Below are 9,843 nucleotides of genomic sequence, written 5' to 3' on the forward strand. Positions count from 1 at the left end.
ATCCCTTTACCTTCCTTTATCTTAGTAAAGGTTAACAAAGCGGAATTAATATTCAATTCTCATCATCATTGATAAGGATAGCCAGGATAGGACCTCTAGTTTCTCATACCTTGCCAAAAGTTTATTTACAGTCATTTATTTATTTTACTTCCCATTTAAATTGCTTGTTCTTCATTTACTTTATTCGCTAATTAAACTATTCACTCCTCATTCTCAAAACCCCAATTTACAATCTACATAACCAATAATAAGAACATACTTCCCTGCAATTCCTTGAGAAGACGACACGAGGTTTGAATACTTCGGTTATCAATTTATTAAGGGGTTTGTTACTTGTGACAACCAAAATGTTTTTACGAAGGGATTTCTGTTGGTTTAGAGACTATATCTACAACGCGACTGTTTTTATAAAATTCTTTACTGGCAAAAATCCTAGCGTCACATTTCTAACAAGAATACTTCCTATATTTATTTTCTCTCTTGCTTTTGCTCTGTTGGTTGTATGACAGGTAGATGAAGCGGGGCTTCAACTTCCTTTGATTCTGAACCTGAGAGCACCTTCCTTAGATTAAGGTGGGAAGCAAGAGGAAAAAGAGTCGTTGGTGCTGAGGAAGAGGAGGAGTATTTTAAACCAGACATGGATGAGAATATGGAGAACCACCATGAAGAAGAGGCCACAACCATGGCAGAGAAGGTCCAGTGCATCATGCTGGACAAGAGAGAAGAGTTCTAGGTTCTTATATCAATCCAAACCCAGGAAACTGTGGAAGTAGCATCCAAAAGCCAACCATAGATGCTAATAACTTTGAATTAAAGCCACAGCTTATCACCCTTGTTCAGAAGAACTGTTCATTAGGAGAAAGTGTCCAAGAAGACCTCAATCAACATCTAACCACCTTCCTGAGGATATGTGATACTATGAAGTCTAATGGTGTTCATCCTGACACCTATAGATTGCTTGTGTTCCCCTTTTCACTCAAGGACAAAGCATCTAAATGGCTAGAGTCTTTCCCGAAGGAGAGTTTAACAACCTGGGAAGATGTGGTGAACAAATTCTTGGCGAGAAGGTGCCCACCAGACATGTTCAATGAATGGGTGCAGTTACACATTTTCTATGAAGGTCTTTCTTACGAATCAAAGAAGGCAGTAGACCACTCATCCGGGGGATCTCTGAACAAGAAGAAGACCATTGAAGAAGCCATAGATGTCATTGAGACTACAGCTGAGAATGATTACTTCTATGCTTCTGAAAGAGGCAACACTAGAGGAGTGATGTAGCTAAACAATGTGGATGCACTGCTGGCTCAAAACAAGATGATCACCAAGCAGCTGGCTGACCTTACCAAGAAGATGGAAAGGAACCAAGTAGCAGCAATCACCACCTCATCAGCAGCTCAAGAAGGAGTGAATCCAGAGGCAGATGATGATCAGGAACAAGCCAACTACATTGGGAACTCACCTAGGCAGACCCATGATCCATACTCCAAAACTTATAATCCTGGTTGGAGGAACCACCCAAACTTTGGGTGGGGAAATCAACAAGATCAAGGCCAAGATCAGAGACGTCACAACCCCAACAACAATGCAGCTCACCAATATTCCACACAGAGATCATATCAGCACCCACCTAATAACACCTCTCAACACCCATATCAAAACCAAAATGCCCTTCTCATTCCTCCAATCTCAACTCACCATATCAAAACTTTGAGACTCTACTTGAACGTATATGCAAAGAAGTTCAAGACAGTAAAATGTTCCGAGATGAAGTGCGGTCCAATATGCAGAATCAAGATGCTGCCATCAAGAAACTTGAGAAACAAATTGGCTACCTATTTAAGCAAATTCCCAGCCATAACCTGTGCAGCAACACTGAACCAAACCCAAGGGAGGAATGTCAGGCTATCACCCTCAGAAGTGGGAAGGAATTGAAGGAAACTTCCAAGAAACCACAAGAGAAGAACTTAAATGAAGGGGAAGAGGAACAAGATGAAGTTCAAGTTCCCACTCCCAATTCACATCAAAAAGGAGAAATGTCGAGGCTAGACATTCCAAAAGCTCCATATCCCCAGCAATTAAAAAGGAAAGGGGATGACAACCAATTCTCAAGATTTTTAGAAATCTTCAAGAAACTACAGATTAACATACCCTTTGCTGAAGCAATAGAGCAAATGCCGCTCTATGCCAAGTTCTTGAAGGAATTAATGACCAAGAAGAGAAGCTGGAAGAGCAACAAGACTGTGATACTAACCGAAGAATGCAGTGCCATCATTCAGCACAAACTACCCCAGAAATTGAAGGATCATGGGAACTTCCAGATTCTTTGTATTATAGGGGAAATCACAGTGGAAAAGGCCCTATGTGATTTAGGAGCCAGCATCAATCTGATGTCCATAGCTATGATGAGAAAAATGAGGATTGAAGAAGCCAAGCCAACAAAAATGGCCCTACAACTGGCAGACCGATCATTCAAGTTGCCGTGGTTCATTACTAGGAGAACTTGACTTGTGATTATCATCATCAAGAAAACTTGCATCTTGGGTTATTCCGTCTAGTTCTTCATAAAATACCTGCTTTGGGGGTTGTGCACTATCCTCCTTAGTATCAATTGTAATGTCCTTGACGGAATTTTCCACAACTCTGGATTCCCATGGAAGTTTAGCATCTCCTAAATCTTCAATCAGTACTTCTTCTTCTTGGATAAATTGAGCTTCCTCCAATTGTTCCAGAACAAAGTTATGCTCCCTACTGCCCACTGGGGTTTCTAGTGTCTCCTTCATGCTACGTTCGTCATTAGATTCTCCACATAAAGCTATTGGAGTTCTTTGAGTGTCTAAACGTCTGGAAGATAATTGATTTATTGCTTGCTCCAGCTGATGAAGGGTTGTATGAAGTTGATCTACTGTTTCCTTGAGACGAACCTGTGATTCTTGAGGTGATGGATATGGACATGGTACATAGGGAAGTGGTGGTGTTTGGGAGTAATTGGATTAGAATTGGGGTAAATAAGGATCATACGCTGGTGAAAGGTGAAAAGGAGCTTGTGAGTGTGGTGGTTCGAAGTTATGTTGAGAGGATGGTTTATAAGCACAGGGTGGGGCTTGTTGGTAACTACCAGGAGGTCCACCATATCTATTAGCTTGGTATGCATTGTCCATGATATCTTGGAAGGTGTTGTTGCTGAAAGAGTTGATCAGATCCTCTTGGCTCAGTTCATCCTTGACTTTTTTGACCTTGATGCATGTTCCTGCTATAGCTTCCATTCCCTTCAACAATATTAGAACCAAACTCAAAGCGAGAGGGGTGAGAGTTCATAGTAAATAATAAAAATTAAAATAGAAATAAAAGCAAATAAATAAAATAAAATATTTATAATAACCAATTAATAAGGCACACGTTTGCAATTCCCCGGCAACGGCGCCATTTTGACGAGCGGAAGTTCTATTGGTAAAGAAATATAAAAATATGATCGCGTTGTAAGTATAGCTTCTAAACCAACAGAAAATACTTTCGTACAAATGTTTTGGTTGTCACAAGTAACAAACCCCTTTAAAATTGATAACCGAAGTATTTAAACCTCGGGTCGTCTTCTCAAGAAACTGCAGGGAGGTGTTCTTATTATTGGTTATGAGTCTTGTAAATTGGAGGTTTTGAAAGAAAGGAACAGGTAATTTAAATGACAAGTAAAATAAATTAACAATAATAAAATCTCTTGGCTAGGTATAAGAATGTGGAATTTCTGTCCTAGTTATCCTTATCAGATGTGATGAGAATTAGGTTTTAATCCCACTCAGTTAAGTCAAATGGACTAATTAGCTTGATCCTCAAGTCCTAATCAATCCCTGTGGGAAGACTAGCTTTAGAGCGATCCAAATCAATTAGTAATCTGCCAATTTCAATCACTGCTGAGTTTGACAACTCAAGTGTTACCAATTACTTAACCAAAGCCAAAAGGAAGAAAATATCTAAATTAAATTAAAAGCATCCATATAAAGCAAAGCAAAGTCAAATCTGAAATACCTCAAAATATATTAAATAGAAAATCATAACATGAATAGTTCATAAGCCAATTTGGCAACATAAATCAGATACGAATAAAGGCATTAGGATAAATAAAAATATAAAAGGAATATTGAACCTTGATAAAGAAGTTGAAATCCTAATTCCTTTAAGAGGAATCCTAATCCTAAATCCTAAGAGAGAGGAGAGAACCTCTCTCTCTAAAAACTACATCTAAATTATGAAAAGTGAATTCTTGGAGGCCCTCCTCTTAATGGATGCATTCCCCCACTTTATAACCTCTAATCTGTGTTTTCTGGACTTGGATCTGGGCCAAAAATAGTTTCAAAAATCGCTGGGAGCATTTTCTGCAGTTTCTGGTGCGTGGCATCTGTCACGCGTCCGCGTGGGTCACGCGGTTGCGTCATCTGAGTGTTTTCCTTATCACGCGTTCGCTTCAGTCACACGTTCGCTTCAGTCAGTCACGCGTTCGCGTCGCTGCCTTTTCACGCTGGGCATGCAGCTGCGTCGTCCATGCGTTCGCATCGCTGCTAGTTTCTTCAAAAACTCCATTTTGTGCTTTCCATCCATTTTTGTATATTTCCTTTCCATCCTTTAAATCATTCCCGCCTTAGGAAATCTGAAAATACTTAACACACAATCAGAAGCTTTCTGGGGTATGCAGGATTCTATAGGAGGTTTATAAAGGATTTTTCAAAAATTACAAAACCTCTGAGCAATCTGCTAGCTGCTGATACACCATTTGTCTTTGACACAGTCTCTGCAGGCGTTTGAGACTCTGAAGGCTAAGCCGATCACAACACCAGTCATTTCTGCACTAGACTGGACATTACCATTCGAACTAATGTGTGATGCCAGTGACCATGCCATTGGTGCAGTATTAGGACAGAGGCATAACAAGCTTCTACATGTCATTTATTATGCTAGCCGTGTTTTAAATGATGCACAGAAGAATTACACAACCACAAAAAAGGAGTTTCTTGCGGTGGTTTATGCCATTGACAATTTCAGATCTTATTTAGTAGGATCAAAAGTGATTGTGTACATTGACCATGCTGCTCTAAAATATCTCCTCAAAAAGCAAGATTCAAAACCCAGACTCATAAGATGGGTGTTGTTTCTGCAAGAGTTTTGATATGGAAATAAGAGATAGAAAAGGGACAAAGAACCAAGTAGCTGATCACTTGTCCCGGATAGAACCAGTAGCAGGAGCGTTGATGAGCGGATAATTTATACGCTTTTTGGCATTGTTTTTAGTATGTTTTTAGTAGAATCTAACTACTTTTAGGGATGTTTTCATTAGTTTTTATGTTAAATTCCCATTTCTGGACTTTACTATGAGTTTGTGTGTTTTTCTGTGATTTCAGGTATTTTCTGGCTGAAATTGAGGGACTTGAGCAAAAATCAGATTCAGAGGTTGAAGAAGGACTGTTGATGCTGTTGGATTCTGACCTCCCTGCACTCAAAATGGATTTTCTAGAGCTACAGAACTCAAAATGGCGCGCTTCCAATTGCGTTGGAAAGTGGACATCCAGGGCTTTTCAGCAATATATAATAGTTCATACTTTGCCCAAGTTAGATGACGCAAACTGGCGTTCAACGCCAGCTCTCTGTCCAATTCTGGCATCCAGCGCCAGAAACAAGTTGCAAAGTGGAGTTCAACGCCCAAAATGGCACAAAAGCTGGCCTTCAACTCCAAGAATGACCTCTCCATGTGTAGACTTCAAGCTCAGCCCAAGCACACACCAAGTGGGCCCCGGAAGTGGATTTATGCATCAATTACTTACTTTTGTAAACCCTAGTAGCTAGTTTATTATAAATAGGACTTCTTACTATTGTATTAGACATCTTTGATCAGTTGTATGCTATCTTAGATCACGTTTGAGGGCTGGCCTCTCGGCCATGCCTGAACCTTCTTCACTTATGTATTTTCAACTGTTTTTCGATTCAATTCATCTTATTTCACTTCTAAGATATTCATTCGCACTTGAACCTGAATGTGATGAATGTGACAATCATAATCATTCCCTATAAACGCGTGCCTGACAACCACTTCCGTTCTACCTTCGATTGAATGAGTATCTCTTAGATCTCTTAATCAAAATCTTCGTGGTATAAGCTAGATTGATGGTGGCATTCATGAGAGTCCGGAAAGTCTAAACCTTGTCCGTGGTATTCCGAGTAGGATTCTAGGATTGAATGACTGTGACGAGCTTCAACTCGCGATTGCTGGGCGCAGTGACAGATGCAAAAGGAGGGTGAATCCTATTCCAGCATGATCGGGAACCTCAGATGATTAGCCGTGCTGTGACAGAGCATTTGGACCATTTTCACAAGAGGAGGGGATGTAACCACTGACAACGGTGATGCCCTTGCATAAAGCCAGCCATGGAAAGGAGTAAGACTGATTGGATGAAGGCAGCGGGAAAGCAGAGATTAAGAGGAACGAAAGCATCTCTACACGCTTATCTGAAATTCTCACCAATGAATTACATAAGTGTCTCTATCCCTATTTTCTGTTTAATTAGTATTATTTTTGAAAACTCCATAATCAATTATTATCCGCCTGACTGAGATTTACAAGGTGACCATAGCTTGCTTCATACCAACAATCTCCGTGGGATCGACCCTTACTCACGTAAGGTTTATTACTTGGATGACCCAGTGCACTTGTGACAAATTATGAATTGAGATTAGAGCACCAAGTTTTTGGAGCCATTACCAGAGATCACAATTTCATGCACCAAGTTTTTGGCGCCGTTGCCGGGGATTGTTCGAGTTTGGACAACTGACGGTTCATCTTGTTGCTCAGATTAGGTAATTTTCTTTTTGTTTTATTTTCAAAAATTTTTCAAAAATCTTTCAAAAAATTTCTCACCTGTTTTCGAAAAAAAATTTTCAAAATAAAAATGTTTTCAAAAATATATTTTTCTTCAAAATTTTTAAGAATGAATTGTAGTATTTCATAAAGCATGTTGAAGCCTGGTTGGCTGCAAAGCCACGACTGTAGGGCATGTTAGGCGTGTCATGTCTGGATACATACTAAAGCTTGGCTGGCTATTAAGCCATGTCTGACCCTTTGATTGGAGCTTTAGACTAAAGAGCATAAGATTCCTGGAATTCATATTAAAAATTTTGGAAGCCTTATTTTTCTTTTTTTTCAAAATGATTTTCAAAAAAATTAAAAGAAAAAAAAATTTCATAAAATCATAAAAATCAAAAAAATATTTTGTGTTTCTTGTTTGAGTCTTGTGTCATGTTATAAGTTTGGTGTCAATTGCATGCTCATCTTGCATTTTTTCGAAAAATTCATGCATTCATGGTGTTCCTCATGATCTTCAAGTTGTTCTTGGTAAATCTTCTTGTTTGATCTTGATATTTTCTTGTTTTGCATCTTTTCTTGTTTTACATGTGCATTTTTGCATACGTAGAGTCTAAGCATTAAAGAATTCTAAGTTTGGTGTCTTGCATGTTTTCTTTGCATTAAAAATTTTTCAAAAATGTGTTCTTGATGTTCATCATGATCTTCATAGTGTTCTTGGTGTTCATCTTGACATTCATAGCATTCTTGCATGCATTCATTGTTTTGATCCATAACTTTCATGCATTGCATCATTTTTCGTGTTTTTCTCTCTCATCATAAAAATTCAAAAATCAAAAAAATATCTTTCCCTTTTTCCTTCTTAAAATTTCGAAAATTAGATTTGACTTTTTCAAAAATTTTTAAAAATCTAGTTGTTATTATGAGTCAAATCAAATTTTCAATTTAAAAATCTCATCTTTTTCAAAATCTTTTTCAAAAATTAAATCTTTTTTTCAATTTTTTTAGTTATTTTCGAAAATTTCAAAAATATTTTTCAAAAATATTTTTCTTAATTTTACATCATATTTTCGAAAATAACATCATCAATTAATGTTTTGATTCAAAAATTTTAAGTTTGTTACTTGCTTGTTAAGAAAGATTCAAACTTTAAGTTCTAGAATCATATCTTGTGATTTCTTGTGAATCAAGTCATTAATTGTGATTTTAAAAATCAAATCTTTTTCAAAAACTACTTTCAATCATATCTTTTCAAAAATATCTTCTTATCTTATCTTTTTCAAAAATTTGATTTCAAAATATCTTTTCTAACTTCCTAACTTCTTATCTTTTCAAAATTTGTTTCAACTAACTAACTAACTTTTTGTTTGTTTCTTATCTTTTTCAAAACTACTTAACTAACTCTCTCTCTCTAATTTTCGAAAATATCTTCCCTCATTTTCAAAATTTCTTTTTAATTAACTAATTATTTTAATTTTTTTGATGATTAATTTTTGAAAAATTACTAACCTTTTTCAAAAACTATTTTCGAAAATCACTAACTCTTTTTCAAAAATTATTTTCGAAAATTCTCTCCTTCTCTTATCTCCTTCTATTTATTTATTCATCTACTAACACTTCATCTCACCCAAATTCGAACCCCCTCTTCCATCTGTGTTCGAATTTTTTCTTCTTCTTTTCTTCTACTTACACAGGGACCTCTATACTGTGGTAAAAAGGACCCCTATTATTATTATTTTTCTGTCCCTCTTTTTCATATGAGCAGGAGCAAGGACAAGAACATTCTTGTTGAAGTAGATCTAGAACCTGAAAGGACTCTGAAGAGGAAATTAAGAGAAGCTAAATTACAACAATCCAGCAAGCACCTTTCAGAAATTTTCGAACAGAAAGAGGAGATGGCAGCCGAAAATAATAATAATGCAAGGAGGATGCTTGGTGACTTTACTGCACCTAATTCCAGTTTACATGGAAGAAGCATCTCCATTCCTGCCATTGGAGCAAACAATTTTGAGCTTAAACCTCAATTAGTTTCTCTGATGCAGCAAAACTACAAATTTCATGGACTTCCATCTGAAGATCCTTTTCAGTTCTTAACTGAATTCTTGCAGATCTGTGATACTGTTAAGACTAATGGAGTAGATCCTGAAGTCTACAGGCTCATGCTTTTCCCTTTTGCTGTAAGAGACAGAGCTAGAATATGGTTGGACTTTCAACCCAAAGACAGCCTGAACTCTTGGGATAAGCTGGTCACGGCTTTCTTAGCCAAGTTCTTTCCTCCTCAAAAGCTGAGCAAGCTTAGAGCTGATGTTTAAACCTTCAGACAAAAAGAAGGTGAATTCCTCTATGAAGCTTGGGAAAGATATAAACAGCTGACCAAAAAATGTCCTTCTGATATGCTTTCAGAATGGACCATCCTGGACATATTCTATGATGGTCTGTCTGAATTAGCTAAAATGTCATTGGATACTTCTGCAGGTGGATCCATTCACTTAAAGAAAATGCCTGCAGAAGCTCAAGAACTCATTGACATGGTTGCTAATAACCAGTTCATGTACACTTCTGAGAGGAATCCAGTGAGTAATGGGACGCCTATGAAGAAGGGAGTTCTTGAAATTGATACTCTGAATGCCATATTGGCTCAGAACAAAATATTGACTCAGCAAGTCAATATGATTTCTCAGAGTCTGAATGGAATGCAAGCTGCATCCAACAGTATTCAAGAGGCATCTTCTGAAGAAGAAGCTTATGATCCTGAGAACCCTGCAATAGCAGAGGTAAATTATATGGGTGAACCTTATGGAAACACATATAATCCATCATGGAGAAATCACCCAAATCTCTCATGGAAGGATCAAAAGCCTCAACAAGGCTTTAATAATGTTGGAAGAAATAGGTTTAGCAATAGCAAGCCTTTTCCATCATCCACTCAGCAACAGACAGAGAATTCTGAGCAGAATCCATCTAGCTTAGCAAATTTAGTCTCTGATCTATCTAAGGCCACT

General features: G+C 37.5%; 1 non-coding gene across 1 annotated transcript; it reads right to left on the reverse strand.

Moving 5' to 3' along the window:
* Positions 1 to 9,132: 9,132 nt before the first annotated feature.
* LOC112726020 (small nucleolar RNA R71) lies at positions 9,133 to 9,240 on the reverse strand. Its single transcript, XR_003165093.1, has one exon. It is a non-coding gene; the product is annotated as a small nucleolar RNA R71 (small nucleolar RNA).
* Between the last annotated feature and the right edge of the window lie 603 nt (positions 9,241 to 9,843).

This window comes from Arachis hypogaea, chromosome 11 (assembly GCF_003086295.3).
Source record: "Arachis hypogaea cultivar Tifrunner chromosome 11, arahy.Tifrunner.gnm2.J5K5, whole genome shotgun sequence".
NCBI lineage: Eukaryota > Viridiplantae > Streptophyta > Magnoliopsida > Fabales > Fabaceae > Arachis > Arachis hypogaea.